Raw genomic sequence first — 25,892 nt, forward strand, 5'->3', positions numbered from 1 at the left:
GGGGGGCTTATTTCAGCCCTCTGTGCTATCCAGCTCACCACCTCAGCTGCTACCAGAATGACTCCCAGATGCGGGCTGAAAGTAGACTATAGACCAAACATGATGGCCACTCAATACCTCTATTGCAAACCACAACACCAAAAAAGAGAGAACAAGAGGGAATGCCCTCCCACAGAGGCGGGGTAGGGTGGAAGGGACGGGGTGGGGGTGGTAGGAAGAATGCTGGGACCATTGGTGCTGGGAAATGGGCATTGGTGGAGCTATGGGTACTTGATCATTGCATGACTGAAACGCAAGCAAGAAAGTTTGTAAGCCTGTAACTGTACCTCACGGTGATTCACTAATTAAAAACAAAACAACAACAAAACCAAACCCAACAACTTGTACTTAAGAGTTAAGTTGGAATGCAATGAAAGATTTCACTGTTTGACCAAAAAAAAAAAAAAAGAAAAGAAAAATGACAAATGACTCCCAGGAGCATGTGTCTTGGCAGCTGTGCCAAGAAAAGCTGATGAAAAGTCAGAAGTTCTGCCCCAGCCTCTGGTGCCACCTGGTGATGGCACTCAAGTGTCAGGGGCTGTGACCATTCCTGCTCCCCCATCTAGAGACTCTCAAGGTGCCTGATGCAGAGAGTAGAGGGAGAGGGGGAGAGTGAAGAAAATAGGGATCTGGTCCATTTCGTTAGATTTATCATATAAAAATATAAATTGATTTTTCCATGTACAGGCATTATTAACTTATTAATAGTAGCCACTCGTATCCAACACCTATGTATGTGCTGGAAATAACTCCCATGATCTCTCTTGATGATAGTAATTAAAATGCAGCCATTCATTTGGCAAATATTTACTGAACTGCTATTAGAGGAGAGGACTGTATTAGGCATTGTGGATACAGAGATGATATAAAAAAGACTGTTCTTTTTTCCTCCCCAATAACTACAGATTACAGAGTCAGGAATCTACACCTGCAACTGAGGAGTCATTTGTTTACCTTTACATCCACGCATTTGTTTCATTCACGCAGACATTCAGGCAAGCATTGCTCTGTCTCTGTCACTAATAGACCCTGTGCTGGGGGTCAGGATTGCAAAAGGCAGCCCTCCCTTCAAGAGGTTCCCGTTGTAAAGACAGCAGCCAGAGCGGTCCCAAATGTTCCAATGCAGTGGACTACAGACAGCCAGCCACACATTACTCACCACTCCTTGCATCAAAAGCTGTATCTATAATCCTCACCCTCGACCCTGATCAGGCTGTGGCAATTTGCTTGAACAACAGAAAGTACAGGAGTAATATTCCAGGGCTTCCAAGGTGAGGTCATACAAAGCCTGGCAGTTGGTATCAGTTAGTATCTGCCCATTAGCAGAACATCCATTCTGGAAGAAACCCAACCAGTCTGAGGCCTCCAGGCTAAGCTGACCCATGAAAGGTGGTCTACAGGGCCAGCTGAGCCCAACTTCCGATTGGGGAGCCAGGCCTGAGAATGAAGGTGTTGGGGCATCTACAGCCTAACCCAGCCCCCAAATGATTCTGGAAGACCATCAGTGCTCACCACGCCCGACCCTGCTCTCTGACCCATAAAGCAGCAAACTACACAAGGAGATTCTTGCTTTAAGGCATGGGGCGCTGGGGGAGACTGCTGTGCACCCACAGTTAACCAGAACGCAGGTGGCTTCCAATCATGAAACTGAGACGCTGTGAAGATGCGGATGGTGGCAAGCAGAGCAATGATCACACGATCCGCAGGACACCGAGGTACACGCTGGCTGTCCTGAAAAGGCCTCTCGGAAAAGGGGCATCTGAACAGAGACCTTGATGATGAGAAGGAGCAGAGGCAAAGATGGGAGTGGAGAGAGCAAAGCCAATCCCGCCGTGATGACAAGCACAGCACGTCTCTGGACCCATGAGGGGGTGGGGTTGGAGCACAGAGCCTAGATGAGTGTGTTTGGGGCAATGTCATGGGGACTGTGGTGCCCGGGCTGACATGAAGAAAGAGGTGCACATGAGCAAGGATTTCTGCAACAGAGACAACCGTTTGTGCAGACAGCCCAGTGAGTCAGGGGTGAAGGTGCTGCCTTGCATGCAGATGACCCCTGCTGAATCGGTGGCACTGCCTGGTCTCCAGAGCACAGATGGGGTGGCCTAGGTCATCTCCAGCACTTCAGCACCTTCATACTATGTCCACAGGCCCTGCATTGCATTGCTGGCTCTGGTTGAGAATTACAGGGAGGTACTTTATGGGGGTACTCTACCCCCCCATAAAAACAACACAAAGACGGGACAGTGAGAGTTCAAGAATGAGGTGATCAGTACTTGGGATAGCCAAAGGTTGGCAGTGATGCCCCGGAAATGAGTGGTCCACAGGGCTGAAGAGGAAGGGTGAAGTCTGGGTAGCAGCAAGAGTAGAATTCAAGGTTCCTGTCGTTTCAGGGGAGCTCCCCAGTGGTTCTGGAGGCCACCACGGCTATACCCAGCAGTGTTCAAGAAGCCATGCCATGCCATGCCAGAGACTGGTCTGGGCCCTAGGCCCATGCCAGAGATGCCCTAGGCATCATGCCAGAGATGTCCTCCAGCCCTATTCCCTTCCAGACCTGGGAGTCTGGGCAAAGCAGTTGGAGTTCATGCTCTAAGGACTGAGCAGTGAGCCCAACTGCTTGAGTTCAAAGCCCTCCTCCATTTCGGAAGAGCTGTGTGGCCTGGAGCTACTCACTTGACTTTTCTGTGGCCCTGTTTCTCATTTGTCTCATGGGGTTACTAATAGTCTCGCCCTCTGGGTCAAACATGAGTGTGAGGCCTGGTTCAGGGTTAGCCTGCTGATTCTCACTATTCCTTTTATTGTTATCATCATCACTATCGTTGCCACCATCATCATTGCCATCACAAGCCAGGCAAGAATGGTGGCAAGATGTGGAGACCAAAAGAGGAGGTTCTGAAGAGTCCCCTAATGTCGCGTGAAGACTAGGCTGAAAAGACTTAGGGAGCAAGCCAGACGCTGGGCTGGCGATGTGCTCTAATGATGGTTTGGGCAGTAGCAGGCAGCAGAAAGTTCAGAGCATAGCAGCTATTTGTCTCTATTTCCAATGACATGAAAGGTCGCATGTGCACTTCTGGGACCCCCTTCAGATCAGGACCCCAGACTCCAAATAACAAAGCCCCAGTCAGCCTGGGTTTCCTGACCAGCTTCTTGGAGGAGGCTGGGTATGAGCTATAGCAGGACTGTGGATTAGAGAGTGAAAGTTGGTTCCCAGGACTGTGACATTATAATGGGGCGGGAATGGTGAGCCCCTCTGCTCTTAGACCTTTCCCCCAGATGTTTTGAATGAGATGTCTTTGTGGCCATGATTTCAGGAGAAAGAGGTTCTGAAAACAAAACTCAAATTCTATTTGATGCAGGTGGTGTGTGAGTTTGTGCTGATCCTAGCAAGTCACACCCAGATGGACCAACCCCCTGGACCTCACAAGTGGTGAATGTGCATCGATCCCGTGTCCAACACATGGGCTCCAAAGCAGCTCTCCGAAAACAAAAGGGGCGAGAACCAAATGAACTCTGAAAAATGGTTCTTTGTCATTTCGGGGTGTCCGATGAGCTTGTGAGAAATAGACTGGCTGGCCAGTGCCCTTGGATGGCCGGGCAGAGAGATCCTGTTTGTGGATCAGATGGGCCGCATGAGACAAACACCAGAGGTTTTGTTTTCAAAGCCTGACAATCTTATACATAAATATTCATCACGTTACTCCTGATTTCGCATTTGAATCACAAAAAGAATCAATGCCCAAATGCCACTCAGTTTTCCAGGAACCCCAGAGAAAAGAGGGGGAAGGCTTAAGGTACAAGGGCAGTTTCCGGCCTCTCTTGCTAATGATGAGGAAGTGGCCAAACACGAGAATCCGGAAGACACTGTTTATTTGCTTTCTCTCTATCAATACTTATTCTCTTATTAATATAACAGGGACCCTTTCTTTTATTAGCACTTTTCATTACTGAATTTTCGGCATACAGTATCGCGAATGTTTTATTTCAAATACACATCCATTGCAGCATCCGTCCATTCACCCACTCATCCATCCAGACATTCACCTAACCGTCTCTATTTTGTATAGCCAGCCACCTTCTGTGGTAAAATCCAGCAAAGAAAACTTGGCCCCCTGAAATCATTTTTAAGTGAACTGCTCTGTGGCATGTGGCCGATTCACATTCTTATGCAACCTTCACCACTGTCCCCAGGCCTTCCTTATCTTTCCCGCTGGAAACTCTGTACCTATTAAACATGAAGACACCTTCCGTTCTGGGAATTTTAACCATGTCAGTGAGAGGAATTAAAAAAATTTTTTTTAAAGTGATATATTTTGGACACTATGGTTTACAATACTGTTAACGGTAGGGTCTCTTGCATAACATGCCCCAGAATCTTACCCTCCACTAGAGGACCATTCCCTTCACCTCTGTTCCAGGGACACCCTCTTCCTACCTTCCCCTGCACCCCACTCTCATAACAAGTTTCCTACTGAAGACCCGTTCTCAGTTTCGTTTTTCTTTAGGCATTTCTTATTCCCCTGTTCCTTTTCATCCTGCATGTGAGAGAGACCAGTGTCCCTCTCCTTCTGAATCTCTACAGTCAGCTTAATTCTTGCCAGTTAGCGCTAGGCATGTCACATAGAGCAATCCTGTGCTCTGCATCACTGGCAGGCCACGGCAGTTCCAGCCCCCTCCCTTTAATCTCTAGTGACTTTTATTTTTCTTTTAGGGTCACACCTGGCGATGCTCAGGGGTTACTCTTGGTTCTGCACTCAGGAATTACCCCTGGCTATGCTCAGGGGGACATATGGGATGCTGGGAATCGGACCCGGGTCAGCCGCATGCAAGGCAAACTCCCTACCCGCTGTGCTATCGCTCCACCCCGACTGTAGTGACTTAATGAGCTCTACTTTGTCTCCATGGTGTGTCTTTTCCACTGAGTCGTAACAGGATGGAGTCATTTGGAAATGCTCACTTTCTTATAATGCCTAAGAGAGTTGATGCTATGAGCTGCATGCAACTGTAGGTCACCCTCTTTATCACAGCCTCCCTGTCCATTTGTTCATCCTTCTGATGGAAGGACATAGAGGTGACTTTCCATTTGGGGTGATCTGGACATGGAGGTAACTTGCCATCTGGGGTGATCTGGATAGAGCAAGCTGTCACCTCAGACACAGGGTCCATGTGAACACAAATGCTACTGGCTTCCTGCTGGGCTACAGCTTCTCCCCCTCACCCCACCCCCAAGGTGCATCCGCTTGCGGCTCTTCTCTCTTCTGATCACCCCAGTATCCCAGGTACAAACAAGGCTGCCTGCTGTTGACCTTCCCGCATGAATGCCCACAGCCTAGCTAGGATCCAACAGGCACAAATGGGGCTTCCCGTGCAGGGCAGGGTGTGAAGGTAGGAGGATGGTGATGGAGACCACGGTCCCCCTCCTTCCCATCAGGACCCCTTGCCATGCCCCAAGGGGGAAGAAGGTCGGGGGGAACACAGAGTAGATTTTCTGAAAGTCACTCTTCTCTCCGTTGCCTGGTTCGCACATGCTTAGGATAGATGGAGCAAGGGGTGTCCAGGAGTAAGAGTGAAAACACCAAGGCCAGCAAGACAGTCACTTGCGGGCAAGCCCCAGAGATTCAAGTTCAAATCCAAATGCCCTCACTCAAACTGCACAGATTCCTGAACAAGCTTGGAACTTCCACTGTGTATTAGATGGAGAAATCAGGCTGAGTATCTCATTACAGATCCTCCATTTCAGAACACAGGGCCTCAGACAGTGCCCCCAGCCCCTTGTGCCCCGGGTCCAGACCCTACTCCAGAACAACCCGGTGGAGGTGAAAATAATGAATTCAAAAGTCAGGCTTTTCTTCTTTAAGAATGCTATAATCTGGGATGGAGAAATCAATCATTGTTTTTATGCTTTGTTATACATTCGCTGGAAAATTTTTTTTCAAATTCCTTCAAGAGCAGATGGCTGAATTAGCACAATAACATTATAAAGTACAGTTAAGAGATATATACTGAATAGTGATTTCAAAGTAACAAAAGTAGTGATACAAATAAAAGTACCACAATGATCTCAGTTCTCTTCCAGGGTCCCTGGAGGACCTGAGGTCATTCTGCTTCTCCCAGAAATAGTTCGCATAAAGTAAGCACAATCCCCTTCATCATTCCTGATGTTTCCCTCATTATTAGCTGGAGCCCTGCGGCCAGCTCCACAGAGGCAAACACACTGCAGCCTGCCGACTCGAACTTGAGTGTGAGCGGGCAGTTAGCCTTGATCCTGCCCTTTGGCCAGCCAGAATCATGGTTTCTGAGGACTGTGGGTGCTGTAGTGCTGGGGTTGGGCCCCCTCCCCCACCACCACCCACCATGCCCAACACTGGACAGGGCTTCCCATGACAGATCTGGAGGGAGGAAGGGACACAGTGCATGGACCCTTCCACTGTGTGGCTGACATAAAAATTGTGAGAAATAAAATACTGGTATTTAGAGTCCTGCCATTAGCAGTTCTCCTCATAAAGCAGTTATTTCTGTTCTAGCCTACAGAATCGGAAGATGTGAGCTTTCTAAATTTTTCCTCAAATATTCGCTAAAATCAGAGAGTGAGCATCATGCTTCCTGTTAGCTCTCTGAGCGTCAGTCCTGAGCAAGCATAGTCCGGTGAACGGGGTTTATTCAGCTCTTCATTACACCATGTCCAACCTGTATCCTGAAGCTGTAGGTGTGGATGAGGATGGTGCCTGATCATAAAATAATATCATTTCTACATATTTCATGGGTAAAATGAATGTATTAGCCTCCAAAAGGCAACAGATACAACCCTTATGATTCGTTGCAGTTATAAATAAAAATAGAAAGGAAGCAGCAGCACCTAACACATATACGTTTGTGTACCACATAATTTACATAATCTACATACAGCAACTCATTCATCTTCCATCAGCCCCATGAAGTCACGCTGGTTGGCCCCTCAACAGGCAAGAGGTGTGAGTACTACGATGCATGGAAGGGTAAAGGCTTGACTAAGACCACATCGCTGGTGAGGAGCAGAGCAGGGAGTCAATCCCGGGTTCCTTACTGGGTTCTAAGCACGAGGAAGAAGGTCAGCAGACAATGTAGCATAGAATGATGCGATGGCCCCATGAACAGGCCAAGTTCTAATGGGGCACATGAAAGGAAGAGTAGGGTTGTTTGGAGGATATAGAGATCACCTCAAGGAGGAAGGAATTGGGGGATTAATAGGAAGAGGAGGTCGACCTGGGATGCTCAGACAGATTAGACAAGTCTATGCAGACAGAGGAGCAGGATGGGAAGCCAGGGTGAGGTGACTAGCAGGAGCAAAGGCCAGAGGGACAAGAGCTCAGGGTCTGCATGGGGTAGGCAAGGGTGTAACAGAGGCCGCTATAGCAGAGGCTGAGCCAGCGCAGAGAGAAACCACTCAGAGGCTGCTTCAGGCAGGGCTGCTCCCCACACCTGGAGCACAGGCCTCCTGCCCTCCTGGCATACCCCAGGCAAACTCCTGCCTGAGCACATTCTCCCTTCATGGCACCCCAACTTACCAGGGTTAGAGCAGGGCTGACCTGAAACTCTCACCCAGCAATTTTCTGAGCACCCACCAAAGTCGCAACCCCTGCCAGGACCCAGTCTGTCCTTGTCTCCAGGCTCTTCTCCTAGTGGTTAACTCCTTCCAGGGTGGTACACAAGCATCCTCCCAGTGTGGTTCAAGGCCTTCCCTGGGCCTGCTCTGGAATGCAGCTGATATAACTGATAAGAGTTTTATCTGTTTTGATAATCATGGTATCTGAGAATTATATCTGGCACTTAATAAGCTCTCAAAGTGAATGAGTAAATAACTACATGACTAAGTGAACTGAACAGCACCAAGGCAGATGCACTAGTGATGGAGTAACATCCATTTCCTGTGCCTCTCGGTTACTTGCATGGTCACAGAAAATGGTGCAGGTGTTTCTCAGCCCTTCATCATGGAATGTGGAATTCTGGGTGAAGAAAGGAGTTTGTTTGTCCTCATGCCACTGAGCACATCTTTCCTGGCACCTTCTCTGTTCTTCCTTCAAAAACTCTCTCAGATCTGAGCTCCCACAAGAGCTTGTCAAACTGAGGACTTCACAATGCATATGCATGTTTCTTTGGCCCCAGAATATGACAGCACTGGGGATAATTATGATGGCAGGGAAGTGAAGGGAAGCATCGAGGTGAAGGAATCTGAGTTTTGTCCTGAAGGCAGGTATGGGTGGCTGGGCCTGGATGCCTCCTGATCCTCAGGTGAGAGTGTCAGACACCTGCTCTGCATCCACTCCTGGCTCTTACTCAGCCCAGGGAGTGCACTCTGGACCCAAATCCACTGTAACAGCTACAGAGGCTGGCAAGGTCCAACAGACATGGAGAGATGCTCAGGGGATAGATGCTTCCCCTGTTTAAACTAGGGCTCCAGAACCTAGTTCAAAGCCCAGAGGTATAGTATGGGGTATAGTATGTATGGGGTTTAGTATGGGGTAAATCTTCAGGGGTGACTTACACGATCCCCATGTACAAGATGCTGTGGTGATTTGAGAGGAGTACAGGTTGCTGGTATGATGCCACTTTCTTCAGAGTCATAAAGCTGAGGTGGGAATAGGTCTGCCAGAGGCCTAGGCCAGCAGGGACCCCATTAAGTAAAGACAGGGTAGGTAAGCAGGTGGGGGACTGGCAACCCTCTGCGTTCCTGGTGATCAATACAGCACTTCCAGTCCCAAGCAAGGGGAAAACCAGTGCCTGCATGCATGGCCTCACTCTATCCTGCTCAGAGCAGCTGGGCTTCCAGCTTGGCTCAATGGATCAGCCCAGTGCAGGGGCCACTCTCGTTTGTGGGATGCCAGTTCTGGGAGGCATCTAAGGGGCTTTCCCAGTCATACAGTGCCTCCTTCTGGGGTTCATGATGGACAGTCACAGGGTGGTGCTTGGACCCATCTTTAGATGAAGAACTTATCTTTAACCCCGATCGGCATTTTCAGAACACAGTGTGATAGACTAGAATATTCGAGGAGGGCCACACCTGGTTGTGTTCAAGGCTCTCTCCTGGCTGTGTGGTCAGAAATCAGTCCCAAGTGGTTCTTGGGGGAGCACATGCAGGGATGGAAATCAATCAAATCAGGGTCTGCTGCATGAAGGCAAGCACTTTATCCATGGACTATGTCTCTGATCTTGGGTTTAAAAAGCAAAACAAAACAATGAATGATCATATGTATTACTAAAACAATGGTCTGAAGCGGACAGCAAGATAACTGAGTGACTTTCTCACTGCTCATAAGGGGAAGACAGGAGGTCTTGGTGGTCCATTTCTTATTCTAGACCATCTTCCATTCCCACCACCCTCCACCCAGCCATTATGCAACGAGTGTCCATTGGCACCATCATCCGCTGACTAAGGGCAGGGGAGGCAGATGCTTTGATACCCTGGTGCTTTAGGGGTGATAAGAATCTGCACCTCTGATGCTCCTGAATTGGCTGGGTCACAGTGCTCCCACCATTACTGTGACGAGGTAGAGCCCAGTATGGGTACCAGTACCAGTACCCAGGCAGGAGTGGGTCTGCTTTCCCTAGTTGACTGAGGCTAAGCCACAAGTCCTTTAACTTTCAACTCCCCACTGAACTTCACTCTCAACTCTGTTCCCTCCCACGCCCCCTTTGGAAGGTCTCCTTTCAGTGCAATTCTAGGGGACCTTTCTAAGCATTATGGTGCTGGGTGTGGATGCCAAGTAGGAATTTACTGACATCATGATGGGTTAGGAGATGTGTTTAATAGGAGGGAAATGGGAGAGGGGGTTTTACTTAGAATCCTTCCCTTTACTCTAATGACTTTATTTCTCTTCTTCCCCCTCTAAGTGGCTCCCTTGGCACCTCACATTCAGTGACTGGCAGAAAGTGCCCGGTGGCACCCAACTGACTGACAGTGAGGGTCCACCATCCAGAGCCAGAGTGCACTCCTAGGGGTCTGCAGGAAGGCCTCCCACTCTCCAACTTCCTCCGTGAAACAAGGGCTGGTCGGGGGTTAGGAGATCAATGGAACTCACTCTCTTGCTCAGCATGTCCTGAGGTCACTTCAGATTTTAAGACCTGACAATGCAATAGAGGTAAAATTGGCAATTCCACCTATTAGTTTTCTTCTTAAAAATTTATTTGATTTAGACAATTTAATAGTAGAAACCACAAATAGTAGAAACCACAAAAATCGGGACTTCTTCCGATTTATAGAGCAGATGCTTGTCGGATTGCCGTCTACAGGATATCCTAAACTTAGACCATCTCGAGGCTACACTGTGACTATTCCCAGAAAATTCTTATGTCTGACATAGCCCAGCTGACAGAGCACCTTCCTCTGAATCTTGCCCTACTAGCTTGGATGGATGTGAACTGTCAGAGGACAATTTCCAGTTTGCATCTGATAAATATATTAAAAAGCATTGTGCCTCTTAAAACAAGACCCAAATGTATTTCATCCCAGGCTTGGAGAAGAGATTTTCTTCTTGAATAAGTAGGTTGAGGGAATAGGATTACTGGGAAGATAACCTGCTTATGAAACACAACTTATTTGGGGGAGTAAATCTAGAATCTGTATCACACTTAGGTACTTCAGGTGCTTGTCTGGGCAGACAGAGAGGGAAATATGAGGCCTGAGGGGACTCTTCTCTCAGGAGGAAGTGATTTCAGAATCTTTACTGGTGCTTTAAACTCCAAATCAGAAACCAATGAGTGGAATGGGCCAAGGCTCTAGTCTATGCACAAGAACACACGAAGAGTCTCCGTCAACTTGAGGCCCCTATGATGAGGCAGTTGGGAAGCTTGTTATACTTATACCTGATGGACTTGAGAGTTGGGGGTGGACATAACCTACTAACCACTCAGGGAAAAGACTTTTTTCTTCCACTTAGGTGATGGAATGGAACCCTTCCTCTTTAAATCAGCTTATGACACTAAACTGGACTGAGCAACTGGCTGTTTTTTTGAAAAAGAATTAAGACAATTAGGTCCACCTGATGAATGAGAATGCTAAGAGGTTGAAGACCAGGCACATATGCTGCCCAAGCCCATGTGCAGCTTGTGCCATGTGGCTGAGCACATGTGGCACCCACATCTACCCTCTTGAGATGTGCACTTTCCTATCTAATGCTGGAGTGTGTGTAGGGGCTCTCTTTGCCCTTGTAGAATAGCGCATTCTTCCTTGAGTGCATCTCTTTCTCTCTCTCCCTCCCTCTCTCTCTCTCTCTCTCTCACCTCTCTCTCCCCCCCTTCCTCACCTTCAAAAACCTCCAAATAAAATCTGTTTCACTTATTAAAGAAAAAAAAAAAGGTTGAAGACCAACCAGGAAGTGTCTAAGTTATCCTGATGGGACTTGAAACCATGCTGCACTAGGGTAAAGAAGTGCAGGAGATATCTACAATGTGGTCGAGAAAGATTTGGATGTTCTTGTGGACCACCAGCTACAGGAGTGTCCCGTGCAGTGCAGCTATTTAAATGGGCAGCTTGTCACAGGGGCCGAAGTGCAATGGAACCATTTGTGAAGCGTTGGAGGAAGCCATGATTATTGGATCCTCATTTCTTTAATTCACACCTGAATTTAGAGAGTCCTGAAAATGATTCAATTCAAGCCTAAGGGAGGAGTTTGAAAGGCTGGGTTTGTTTTGTTCACCTTAGAAAGGAGCATCGCGGAGGTGCCACTGCCCCTGGGCAGGCTGTCTGAGAGCTTCTGACCTGTCTGTCTATCTGTCTGCATCCTTCATTAAACATTGGGATAGGGACCCACCCGGAAGGAAGCCTTCCTCAAACGAAAATCATATTCACTGCCTTGAAAAATTCCAATTTAACTGGGTGCCTGGTATTTTTATGTGCTAACCTGGCAACTGTCCACAGAGTAATAAGTAACCACCAGCAATGCTCTTGGATACGATGTGCAGGAAATATAAAGAGTCACATGAAAAGCTAGGCAGTTGAAATAATGGAGGACTCAGTTAACCCAAAGAACTGCAACGAAGGACAGACTCCTGGCAGAATTATCCAATCCTGGTTGAACAGAGGTCTATGAGAATCAGAGGGGCTTCAGAAAGGCCTCTCTGTGAGATGTTGTGATGAAGAACACAGCCTTTGGTCTGAGCCCAGAACCTCTTGGCACAGCACAGAAAGCTGCTGGGTTTGAGCTAGAGCATGTGGCTGGGTACTGAGCACAGCCAAAATGGTCTGCACGAACATGTCACCCAGAGTAGCTTGGGTCTCCCTACTTGCTGTTTCTGTAAGTGGCTTTAGTAGCCTTTCGGGAGCTCACTGTAGAGCACATAGAGAGAGTAGGAAGAGACTAGAAAACAACAAGACTGATCACATAGAAAATCTCGTAGCATTGCAGCTGTATCACACACCTTACGAGGGTAAAGTACAAAAAAATAGCCCAAATCCTGGAGGATTTGGAGACAGGAAGAGTCCCCTGGGCTGGGGACTGTGAAGCAAAGTGTCAGGGATGGAAATCCCACATCTACCTGGACTTGCCGGAAATTTTACAAATGTCTGGATCATTTGGGAGACTCAGTATTTTCCCTATCCGTGGAGAGATAATGATAGACAGAGTAGCAACTATTTATGACAGTAAGAGCATGACTTCTATTGTTGAAACCACCAGTCTAGGAGGGTATTAATTAGAAACTTAGGAACGTTGCGAATTCTCTGGTTTCATCGATAAATTGGAGTGCAGCTAAAGTGCATCGCTCAGTCCCGAGAGAATCTGAGGTTGGAGTAATTAGCTTGACTTTTCCTGAGCATCTGAAAGGACAGATATTTCTCTGTCAATAAAAGACTCTGAGAGTACAGAAATCTTTTAGGGAAACCTGCTTTCGTAATCTGTCCAGTCCTGCAAGATAGTATTTGTGGAAAAACCAAAGCATCAAACAAAATCATATTTGAAGAAAATTCCTTTCTATCATAGCAATAAATGGCGGATATATTTACTGAATGAAGAAACATTTACTGATCTCTTATTATTTGCTTATGAAAATGCTGGGATCTTTCTCTCAAAGCCCCACAAAGATGGCTGCGGGCAGAGACCAGGTGTGTCTGGCCTGGGTTTCTCTCCTGCACTGCGTCATCACTCCTGCATTTCCCTTTGCATCTGTCCAACTTTCCCACCAGCCCCACCCCCAAATCTTACTAATCAAGTGAGTGCTGGGGGAGGGGAATGTGAAGGGAAGACAAGGGAATGGGCTGTAGTTGGGAGATTAGTGAAATTCATCTACAGCTTTCAAGAAGCAAGTTAATCATCAAGCAGAAATGTCATGGGCTTGGTGAGATGGAATTAGCACAAAACCTTGCAGTCTAAGCATTTGATGAGGACTTCATAAGGATGGAGCACTGTTGTAAGCACTTTACAGGTATCATAACTCGCTCATCAGCACAATGTAGTCAGCATGATGAGAACATTCGAAACTCTGCCTTAGCATTTGAAAATGGAAGCTCTGGAAGGGATTAAGCACCAAGTCATAGCACACAGATTTCCAGAGGCTGATTGATAGTTTTCTTTTCTGTAAAGCCAGGTAGCACCTACTGAAATTTTTAATTGCACAGAATGTAGAGTACCTATGGGAGAAGCAGTTCGACAAGAAGCATCACCTTGTGATGCTGGCCAGACTCAAGAGACAAGAAATTATTCAGATGCTATGCCAAAGGAACTAGAACAGTAAAAATAATTCCATAATGGGTAGAAGGAAGAAGATAATAAATATCAGAGTGCAAATACATAAAACTGATCAAGAAAACTAAGAGCTGTCTCTTGAAAATATTTTCTCAAAGGTGGCAGAAACTTAATCAAACTCACCAAAAAAAGGAGTGGACACAAAATCAGAAAAGAAATAGAAATTAGAACTGATACAGCAAAAATTCAAAGGATCATAGAGATTATTATGAACAAGGGACACAAAAATTTGAACTTCCTTGGAAAAACAAATTATGAGAATCATACAATCTTCTGAGATGGAAACAAGAAGAAATAAAAATCTGAATGGTTCAATTATCAGTGAGAAGATTGTATTAATAATCAAAAGCCTCCACAAAATAAAGATCCAGAACAAGAGAACTTTACTAGGTAATTTTAGCAAAAATTCAGCTACTTAATACTTGTAAATGTTCAAACTCTCCAAAAACACTGGGGAGGGAATATTTCCTCCAAATGTTACAGCCCCAGCATCATTCTGACACCAAAACCAGATAAAGGCACACCACATCCACAAAATGACAGGTTAATATCCTGAATATGGACTCAAAACCAACCAACCAAAAAAAGAACACCCCAAAACAATAACAACAAGAACAACAATAACAAAAAATTAAACAGTGCAGAAACACTGCAAAATAATGGTCAACTGAATTCAGCAATCCAATGCCCAGCTGAATTAACACAGAGGTATTAACACATTTACCATTTCATATAAAAATAAAATACCAATGAATACATTTTAAAAGGAAATAAAGGAATAAAAACTACATCACTGTGAAAGAAATTAAAGACTAGAAAGAAGTGAAAGATATTTTATGCTCATGGTTTGCAGACTTACTAAGGAATACGCCCTTCTCCCCCACCTCAATTAGGAATAAATTTACTTGGGGCAGATAGTACCCACCCACAAGGAAGCCTGACCCCAAGCCTGACCAGGAGTGATCCTTGAGCACAGACCAAAGAGTAATCCCTGAGCACAGCTGGGCATGGTCTAAAAACAAACAAAAAGAATAGAACTAACATATAATCCAGAAATTTCACTTACAGGCACTTACTGGAAGAAAACAAAAACTTGTTTAAAAAGATAACTGCACATGTATTTTAATGAACATATATATATATATATATATACATACATACACGTGTGTGTACACATATGGAGATAAATAGATCATAATACATAAATACGTATTTACCATGTCTTAACTGTTTTAAACTTGTACAAGTAACTTTTTAAACAAGTGTTTTTGTTTTCTCCTATATGTCTTATATATGTAAAATTATATATATGTATATGACCTGAATGGTTTGGCAGAACCTGGCAAGCTACCCGTGACGTACTCGATATGCCAAACACAGTAACAACAAGTCTCATGATGGAGACGTTACTGGGCCTGCTCAAGCAAATCGATGAACAACGGGAGGACCGTGACAGTGACCGTGATTTGGTCATGAAAAAGAATGGATTCTTACCACTGGTGACAATATGAATGTACTTTGAGACTCTTCTGCTTAATGAGATAAGAGAATACAATATTATTTAATTTATGTGTGGAATCTAAAACAAATAAAGCTAAAATTACAGAAAAAGCTTGCTTGTGGATACCAGTAAGGGAGAGGTCTGGGAAATGGAAGAAATGGATAAATGAGATCAAGAGATTCAAATTTCAAGTTAGAATAAATAAGTCCAGGACACAAAATGTACAGCATGAAGACTGTAATTAGCAATACGGTAGTGCAAGTTTGAAGGCTATTAAGGAAGATGGTCAATAGACTTATTGTGATGATCATTTCATAATGTCTACATTTGTTGAATAGTGAACACCTAAAGCTAAAATAACAGTGAATGTCAGTAACCTTTCCATTTAAAGAATAATAGAAAGCATCTAGCTTTGGGAAAGCCACCCATGGTCAGTAATGGCTGGTCCATTCTTTGAGATTGTAAATTACTAACGTGGCTTTATATGGTGATTACCATGGATGAAGGCCATAGTCGCTAACATTTCAAAGGAACACATAATACAAAGGTTAATTTATTTTTGGCTTTGGAAATGCAATTTTAAATAGGCAGGTTCCAACCTATGAACACATTGTCCTCAATAGTTCATTTATAAATCAGCTGCTCAAAAACAGAAATTCATTTCCCCAGAGAAACAATACTGTAAGTGGTTAGCTAATTAAGGGCAATTTAATCCATAAGAGAGCCAACCTTGAGTGTTAATGTTATTAGCTTACATCTGGGAACATTCGTTCACTCCACACACTGCCATGCTGCCCTGGGCACTGTCCCGAAGTGAGATGGACTTGTCTAAAACATGTCTGTTGCCTAGAGCAAATTCCGGGGCACTATCATCACCAACCTCCACAGTCCCTGATTTCCTACATGACCCACGACATCAAAGGTCCAGTTTTAGGGGTGGGTGGGTTATTTTAAATTAAAAAATGTCATATAAGTTTTCAAAAGAAGATGACTTAAAACAGAAGATTCATGGATGAGCAATGAAACCATCATTCAACACCTTAAGAAAAAGACTTTGTAAAATGGTTAGTTTTTGAAATAACCCTTTAATGTGGTCGTACAGGCACACAATCAGCCCAGCATGCAGATTACCTTGGGGACTATTTTTATTCAAGGTTCTTCTTTCTCTATACTATGCATCCATCAATGGCCTCAAGGATGTTGTGCTAGTCTTTGTCCCTGTACCCAGTGGCCCCTGTTCATGTTCTGGTACCTCCGAGGATGCTCAGTGGTGGAGAGATCACATGTCTGGGCCAGTTGTGACCTGATTGTTCAGGAGTTGAAAACCACCCCACTGACTCTCACCACCTGAGCCAAGCCCATGTTCGCAAGATCACAGACACCAAGCAGAAGTGACTTGCACAGCTGTGCGATGGGAGTGGCTACGTCCATAAGAGTGGACCAGAGGGTGATGACCCAGGGTTGAATGGGAAGGCTGTTATTCCAGCTCAGAAGTGGGTTCGGGAAGAGCAGGAGCCAGACAAAGTTAAAACAAAACAAACAAAGAAAAATCCAAAACTGTGATAAGAAGGAGAACAGGAAGGCAGGAAGAGAGGAAGAAAAAAGAGAAAAGAAGGGAAAAGAAGAGAAGGGAAGAAAAGGGAAAGGGAGGAAGGAAGGAAGGAAGGAAGGAAGGAAGGAAGGAAGGGAGGAAGGGAGGAAGGGAGGAAGGGAGGAAGGGAGGAAGGGAGGGGAGGGAAGGAGGAAGGAGGGAAGGGAGGGGAGGAGGAAGGAAGGGAGGGAGGAAGAGGGAGGAAGGAAGAAAGGAAGGAAGGAGGAGGAAAGGGAGAGAGGGAGGAAGGAAAGAAGGAAAAGAGGGAGGAAGTAAGTATGTAAGGAAGGAAGGAAGGGAAGGAGGGAGAAGGGAAGGAAGGAAGGAAGGAAGGAAGGAAGGAAGGAAGGAAGGAAGGAAGGGAGGGAGGGAGGGAGGGAGGGAGGGGGGAGAAGGGAAGGAAGGAAAGAAAGAAGGAAGGAAGTTAGGGAGGGAGGGAGAAGAAAAGGAAGAAGGGAAGGAAGGAAGGAAAGAAGGAAGGAAGGGAGGGAGGGAGGAAGGAAGGGAGGGAGGGTGAGAGGGAGGGAGGGAGGGAGGGAGAAGGGAAGGAAGGAAGGAAAGAAGGAAGGAAGGAAGTTAGGGAGGGAGGGAGAAGAGAAGGAAGAAGGGAAGGAAGGAAGGAAAGAAGGAAGGGAGGGAGGGAGAAAGGAAGGAAGGAAGGAAGGAAGGAAGGAAGGAAGGAAGGAAGGGAGGGAAAAGAAAAGAGAAAGTAAGAAAAGAGAGGGGAGGGGAGGGGAAGCAAAGGGGAGGGAAGGGAAGGGATGGGGAGGAAGAAAGTGAGTGAAAGAGAAGAAAATAAGAAGAAAGGGAAAGAAAACAAGACAAGGACAGGTCTTTTCCGAATAAATGCATCTGGCGATGTGAGATCTTAGTGCGAGCTGACTGCATCCTGTGTGTGCACACTCCCATGCGTGATCTAGGTAACCTTCATGCTGGGCTGGGCCTGCCCTTGACGGCCCCTGTTCTGGGCATCAGAATGATCATAGCCCGTCCTACTTTCTTGATGGATGGATGCCCACGATGCCCTGAGAAATGCCTGCCTGGTTCCAGACCACAGTAGCGTTTAGGGGATGAGGCCTTGGGGTTGAATCTCAGCAAAGCTAGTGGTGGTCCCTCTGTCAAGCCCTGTGTCCCCCGACCCCCCCCCCCCCGGAGCCTGCACCAGCTCATGTTCACTCTCCATCCCCTCCTGTAGCCTTCCTGGTCCTGTCCTGCCCCCTCCTGTTGGCACAGGGGGCACCACTGCCCCTCCCAGCAGCCTCTCCTCCTTAGCAACCTGGAGTCTCAGCTGAAGGCAGCTTTGTTCTTCAGCCTTTGAATATCAATTTGCATAATGAAGCAGGTGAGAAGTGCCTCTTGCCCATTCAGGCAGCCCCAGATTGGCAGAGGGAAAGGGATTGGTAAGTAATTGGCCACGATTAATTTGATGTGCTTTTATAAGGAGAAAAGGAAAAAAGGCAGAAAATTGCTCCGTGCGCTAAGCCAAGCCACATCTGCAGCTTGCGTGTTGTGTGCGTGCTTGCGGGGATGAGAGAGTCTGTGAGCAGGCAGCCTTGTGTGTGCCAGCGCCTCCTTTGGGTCTGAGAAGCAGAATGAGGTGCAGACCCCATCGGGTCTGGGGCTGTGGACGCCTTCCTTTCTAATGGAGGGCGGTAAGCCATCTTGCTCAGTTTGTGTCTGTGGCCAGGAGGAGACATCATTAGGCATCACAGCCTGTTTTCTAGGGACCAGGACGATACCCACATCAACATCTCGTTTGGACTCTGCCCCAAGGGGGCGGAGTGGGGCCGGAGCAATAGCACAGTGGGTAGGGCGTTTACCTAGCAGGCCGCCGACCCAGGTTCGATTCTCAGCATCCCATATGGTTCCCCAAGCACTGCCAGGAGTAATTCCTGAATGCAGAGCCAGGAGTAACCCCTGAGCATCACTGGGTGTGATCCAAAAACAAACAAACAAAAAACCCAAAAAACAAAACATAACAACAGCAACAACAACAACAACAACAACAAAAGTCCCAAAAACCCAAAGGGGGAGGTGTCCTAGCCGTCTCTGGGACTGTTGGCAACCACTGCTTGCAAGAAATTTAACTATCTTCTACTTAGAACGGTCCACGGTGCTAATGGTAAGCTGGGAGATGCCAGAGAACACTTTGAGGAACAGAGCACTTAGACAAGTCCACCTCAAGGTGGGTTCTCAGACTTAAGCCCTTGTGGTCTCTGTGCCACAGTATTTCATGAGCAATAAATACTGTCCTCGCTTTAGCTGAGTCTGGAGGCTGGGGCAGAGAGGGTTTCTCCCACTTCACCCACCAGCTGCCACTTTTTGCCAGACTCCTTTTTACCTAAGCCTGGGTATTTTTAAAACACCGACTGTTAATACATTCTAAAGAAATTTCTTCCAAAAGAACCTGACATAGTGCTGTAACCCCCTGGGAGGGGGCATAACTCTCAATTTTAAAACCTAGTCCAAATCTCTTCTTCAGTTTGTTTTAGTCTGTCTCTTGTAAGGAAGGTTCCTGAGAGTGGGACTGTTTTCTTTCCAAATGGAGTAAGTGAGGGGAAGGGGGTCTTTCCTAGAAGAGAGGAAACACGTGCCCAACCCGTTGTATCTGGGATTCATCTACCCAGTGAGCCCCACTAACTGGGTATCTCTGAAGTCCTCATGCTCTGAGCACAGGCTGAAGACTATGCCGCCGTGGCTGGGATTGCCTTTAGATTCTGTGAGCACTCTTCGGTTCCTGGCTGTCAGGTCTGCTGCCCGACCGGGACCCCCATGGAGACCCGCCTGTGGGTTTGAGGCCAATCTTTTCCTCCTCACCAGAGATGGTCCATCACCTCCACGTTCTCCCAGTGACCATTCCATAGGTACAAAGGGAGCGGGAATAAAGGGAGATGCAAGTTTGCTAATGACTTCCCCCAGAGTGTGCAGCAGATTCTCTCTATGTTTTGATTTCTTGCTACCTCTCAGGACTCTCGTTCAGGGAGCCAGCAGCACCTAATGTGTCATTTCCGGTGGACTTGGCTGTCCTGGGTTATGTACAGACTCCATATGCCTCTGATATCCACACTCAGCCCCGCCCAACCCTGGCCCCCAGAAGTGAAGATCTGAATGAGAGCTGGCCTTTCCTGACTCTGCCTTCTGGAACATGGCCTGCAGGTCCACAGGTCTGCCCCTGAGAGAGTTGGGTTACCAGCCTGTTCTCTTCTCTCTCCCCATCCCACAGCCCCCGCCATCAGATTGATTTGGAAGAATGCTGTGGTTTTCTGAGGCATTTCCCCTGCTCCGCTGGTACCAGAATCCAAGAGAGGCAAGGTCTGTGTTTGCCAAGCTCTAGGGGTCCTTCTGATGTGCTCTGAGCCCCCGTGGGCAGGAACACATCACTAGAAACTTCCCCCCGTCATAGCCTCCTCCAGGGCCCTACCAACCTAACAGATATCCAGTTACAGGAGAAGTTTCTCACACTGGAACAGGCCAAATGATGCACTGAGACAGACCCTTGCCATCATTATGATGGAGAGAGGATTGGGCATGAGAAGAACATGGAGGCCTTAAGATGCTCCCCCAGCACCATCCGGGCCTCAATTGCAGACAATTCCACCTGATTCATTTTAGATCTGTGTCTTTGGCCACATATGAATTTTCAGAGCTGCATTAATTTCCTGTGGACTTGGCAGTCCTGGGTTATGTACAGACCCCACATGCCTCTGATACCCACATTCAGTGGGTAAGGACCTGAACTTACTTGCTCAGTAGTGAGATTACACCAATTCTTAATAAATCCTCCACCCACAAGTCAAGATTTAGGGACCACATACTAAATCTACAGTAAAACACCTATTGATCATCAGAGAGGGAGGAGGTGGAGGGATCTGCTTCCTTTCACTTGATGTTTCCATCAGGAGCCCAGTGAGCTCTCTGGTTCTGCACTGAGCAGGTCCATTCTTCCATGGGGGTCCCCAGGCCCTTCCCTTTCTCACCCAGGTGATATAGAAAGAGGCAGCCTGGGGAGTCACATGGCTGCATTCGATGAGGTGACCTGTCCAGAGGCCTCAGCGGTGCCACCTACTGCCGAGCCCCAGGTCTCAGGTACAGTAACTACCACTGAACTCAGAGTTGGGTTCAAGTGGCCTAATGCTGACTTTCTGCTGCATCCAGGTGGAGAAACTGAATTCATATTCATGCTGCTTGGTTAAACTGCTTTTAAAAAGCTATTCATTCATTCATTCATTCATTTGGGGCCACATTCCATGGTACTCAGGGCTGACTCCTGGCTTTGTGCTCAGGGGTCCGGGTTGTGCCAGGGGACTATATGTGGTACTGGGGGTCAAGTGGGGTAAGCGCCTTATCCCCCTGTTCTCTTTATAGGCCTGTTTTCAAACATGTGGTGGCTCCAGGAATCAGCCCAGTCTCATTCTGCAGGAGGAAGCCTTTCTAAAGCAGAGCCCAAGATCGGGTTCTAGGGATTTTTTTTCTTTCCTTCTCCCTTCTCCTTCATTCTTTTCCTCCCTTTCTCCCTTTCTCCTATTCCTATATTTATTTATTTATTTATTTATTTTTGCTTTCATTTCACAAAGAGATGCTTTGAGCAATAACTGAAGAAGCAACAAGACTTCCTTCTTTGTCTAGGAAAGAAAGATAATCTTTCTCAGATGCAGATAAAACATGGGTAGCTGCTGTTTCTGCTTCTGTGTGAGTCTGTGAGCTTCTGGCTGGTTCGGGTGCAGAAAAATAAGGCCAGAAGTTTCTGTTCTCAAATGCCTATTCTCTGGTTCGTTTGGCCCCTGACAAGTCATATAAAGGACACATTTATTCCCCAAAGGGTGTAAAGTGACTTGCAGAGCCCACGGGATCTCTCAGAAACAGCATGTTGCATGATAGAACATTCTGGAGGTGAGCCATGCTTGGGTGGCGGAGAGCACCCTCAACCGACATAGAAGCACCTTTCAGGGATTTTAAACACCCTCTGTGACCTTGGAGGAAAGAACTAAAAAAACCATCCTTTAAGACACTGAACGGTGCATGGCTGGAAGGAGCCCAGAGCAGTTGGACCCTGCAATAGTAAGGGTTGGCCCAGGAATTAGCTTCCCTATAGCTTTCCCAAGCCTGGCAATGTATTCGATATGTCAAACACAGTAACAATTGTCACAATGGAGATGCTACTGGGCCTGCTTGAGCAAATTGATGAACAATGAGAGAACAGTGACAGTGGACAGTGATAGTCAAATATCCCTACCCCTTACACAAACACACACACACACACACTCCTGCTCCCTGCAGCCTCAACTCTTCTCCAGCATTCTCTTGCCTGTTACCTCTTCCTCTACCCACCCACAGTAGCTTAAACCTCAGGTCAGGTGAAGCTCACTCTCAGGCCAGGCTGAGGGCAGAGAACCTGCCACTCCACCATTATTCTGGTTTCAAGTGATGCCTCTCAAAAATCTACCAAAGCCAGCCCAGAGTTAGAATATTCGAGATAGAAAACAGTCTCCCCGCCACAGCTCTGCTCACCAACTACTACTGAGCTGGGGCAAGCAAGGACCTGGGTAACTGCTGAGACAGAGGAGCAGGCAGGGAGGCAGGGGAGGGGTTGGGATGAGTGGGGGCATGCCAGTGGGGTGGCACATGGTTTGGGGCACAGGCGGACTGGCATGGCAGGAGGGTAAGGAACAGCTCCTCTTCCGGCCAGGGTGCCTACGTGTAAAAGGGAAGGTGTAGCGGTGCCTCACCTACGCGCCCTCATGTTACATGTCTGGCATTCTGCCCAGCTCCCAAGAGCTGAATAACATGGTATTAGCAGAGATATTACCACTGAAGTTATATTACTGATTAGGATAATTTTATTAGCCTCAGGAGCAGAAATAGAAAGAGTCTTGGGGGTGGCGTGTGGGGCCTGGAGGTTGGGTTAAGTGGTAATGATCCAGTTCACGAGCCAAGAGTATAACGGGGTTTGCCGGGATCGGCACCATCTTTAGCTACATCTTCAGCTGCTGGAATCTTATGACTAGTGAAACCATTAGAAAACGGGGAGGATGAGATTATGCATGAAGATGCTATGGAGAGTATATGGATGCCACAGAGAGTAGAACATATCCTTATGTGCCGGCAACTAGAGTGTTCCAGCAAGCATGTTCCCTCCTTCACGTGTGGAGCTCAGATGAGCCTGATGCATGAAGGAACCGGCAGAGGAACCCAGGCATGTGGGACCCAGGGCTGAGATCTCCAAGCCTGCTCAGATTGGAACTGGGCCTCCTCCACCCAGATCCCCCATCTTCTAGTAGGTAGGCGTTACACCCACCAACTGCTCCCGGCACAGTGTTATCCAATCAACGGCCAAGACCCAGAGACTATAAAACCCAGCTCCCAGAAGAGAATAGCACAGAGTCTTCTGCCCCCATGCCTGGCTGTCCTCACTGGGGCCCCTTGGAGGGGGGCGGGTTGAGTTTCCCTCCCCACCTTGAGAAGAGCCCTGGCAGCCGAAGACCTCTGGAACCCAGCTACTATAGGGAATTTATCTAAAAAATTAATGTATCTACATATATATAAATAAAATGGCCATCAATATTTTTCCAGGAGCTAGAGTAATAGTCCAGTGGGTAGGGCACTTTCCTTGCATACAGCCAACCTGGGTTCAATCCCCAGCACACCGTATCATCTCCTGAGCCCCACTAGGTATGATTTCTGAACACAGAGTCAGAAGAAAGCTTTTTGGGCCACCTCTGGGTGTGGACCCCAAAAACAAAAAAAATAATCATAACAATAACAACTTTCCCAGCATTACTTCAAGATGTTGCTTATTGACTCTGAGCGCCGTGGGAGGCATTTTTTGTGAGAGTCAAAACAAGTCTAGAAACCCTTCCCCAGTGTTACTGTTCCTGAGGAAATTTGAAACACATTGAAAGCAGAATATGCGGAATCACGTTTCTACTCCCATGTATTGTCTGGGTAAGTTTATTCCTTTCTTTTTGCCTGTTCTCAATTCATAGATGATGCTTCCTCTTCTGCCGTCAGCCCTGCTAGGCTGTGTTTCTTTAGGTGTTTTGAAATAAAACAAATAAGAATTTTGACATTTTAAATATACTTGCAGAAAACTCTGATTTATATTACTGTTCCTGACACTGATAAGCAGTTATATGTCATTAGTTACTTAAATGTTTTCTGTAATTATGTAAATCATGTTGACACTTTCTAGTCGGGTGATCGCATGGTGGGAGTTTAGTCATTTGCCAAGTTCTGCCATCCATCAGGTAACCCATCCTCACCCTTCTGAAATAAACAGCTGTCAAAAGATTCTTGCCTTCTTGCTGTCATTGACTCTGATGTTTTGCTAGTGCTCTGTCTATGAGGCAACAGGTAAAGATACCTTCAAAGCCTCTCTCTTAGGGTTCTCTTTAATTTTTTTTTGGGGCGGGGGAGCACAACCAGCAGTGTTTGGGGGCTACTTCTTACTCCTGTGCTCAGGGATTGTTTTCTGCAGTACTTGGGAAATCATGTGATGTCAGGAATTGAGTCTGGGTCTCCTGCCTGCAAAGAATGTGCTGTACCCTTCTGAGTCATCTCCCAGACTCCGAAGATGCTTGATTCAGAGATGAACCGGTGTAGAGTGATGATCAGCGAGAGGGAGGGCGATCAAGACAGGCCTACAGATGATCACCATGCAACGTGGGAGATGTAAGTTCCCACAGCTCGGCATGATTGCTGGGCCAAGAAGACGACTCGGCTTTGGGGAAGTCAAGGACACTTCCACCCATGAAATGATCCCTGATCTGGGTCTTGAGTCTTCAGTGGTAAATGAACCAGGAGAGGCAGCCCCCCGGCAGCTGTGCAGAGAGAGCCCAGGAAAGCACGCTGCTCAGGTGCATCTGTGCATGGCCTGGTGATTCAGCCAAATGTGGAGCATGGCAGATCTCCTTCAGAAAGGCCTTGGCAGTCCCAGTGTGTGGGGGGAAATCATCTTTATTTTCTCTATTTTATTTTTCTTTGTTTCCTTTTTTGCGGTGCTGAGGATGGAAGCCAGGGCCTCAGACACACAAAGCAGGCTCGCTGCCCCTGGCCCATATCCCTGTTTCACTACTTATTCTCTGAGCAGTGAAGTCACCAAGGTTCTGGAACTCAAGAACAGAGGGGCTCCCACTTTCTAGGGCAGAACCAGCATGCCCTGGAGACCAGCCAGCCCTCTGTGTTTGCAGCCTAGGAGGAGATGTGCTGCCCCAAGCACAGGACAGAAGGAAGTTCCTTCTAGCTCAGAGAGTGATGCTAATGCAGACAGCATTTCTGTTTGTGGCTGCCAGTGGCCCAAAGGAGAAGGCAAAAGAGAAGCACAGTTAGCTACCCCTGCTCAAGACAGCTATAGCAAACACAGTGAAATGTTAGGAGGCAAGGGGGGAGGGTGGATCCCCACTCAACAGCCCAGAGTCTGAGGTCCCAGGAGAGTAGGGGTGGCTTGTGGTACTCACTTCCGGGCAGCATAACCTGCCTCTTCCTGTGTGGGACCCTGAGGCCTAACCTGTGGGTTCAGGTTTGACTTGAATACCAAGTCGACTAGGCCTCTTAGCTGGGTTTTGTGGGTCTATGAAAAACAGTCACACCATGGCCACAACTGGATCTGCTTAGCTCCCCCAGGTCATACTCGGAACAGAACAAAACCTTGCTTTTAGCTCATTTCCTGCCCTGGTCACTGACGTGGGCTCAGCGGTTGGTTGTAGCAGGGGCTGATGGGAAATGTCTCACTTAGGTGTTCTAACAACATCATACCCGTGAAGGGTTCTGACAGGGGTCAGTGTGAAAGAGAAAGGTTCATGGCTGAATGCAGTACTCAAGTGAGTGATGCCAGAATTGACGCATGGTAAGTACAAGTGAGAAGAGAGAAGTAAACACTTATAAATGAAGGAAGAAACACAAAAGAGAGAAAAGGTCTTTAGCAAGGAAGAAGAATAAAGTACCAAGGAAGACAACTTGAAGTCAGATACCAGGAAGAGGCAGACATGGTTGAAGTTCTTTGCACACACAGTTCTTTGTTTCTGAAGGAGCTTGTTTATCTCTTTTATCTGCTTTA

The 25,892-nt window shown here is 47.0% G+C and overlaps 1 protein-coding gene across 5 annotated transcripts in view; it reads right to left on the reverse strand.

Moving 5' to 3' along the window:
• Positions 1-25,892, reverse strand: part of GRIN2B (glutamate ionotropic receptor NMDA type subunit 2B) — a 456,390-nt gene that overhangs the window by 19,699 nt on the left and 410,799 nt on the right. The gene's annotated exons all lie outside the window — the stretch shown is intronic.

Source organism: Sorex fumeus, unplaced genomic scaffold, assembly GCF_029834395.1.
Source record: "Sorex fumeus unplaced genomic scaffold, SorFum_2.1 ptg000003l, whole genome shotgun sequence".
Lineage (NCBI taxonomy): Eukaryota > Metazoa > Chordata > Mammalia > Eulipotyphla > Soricidae > Sorex > Sorex fumeus.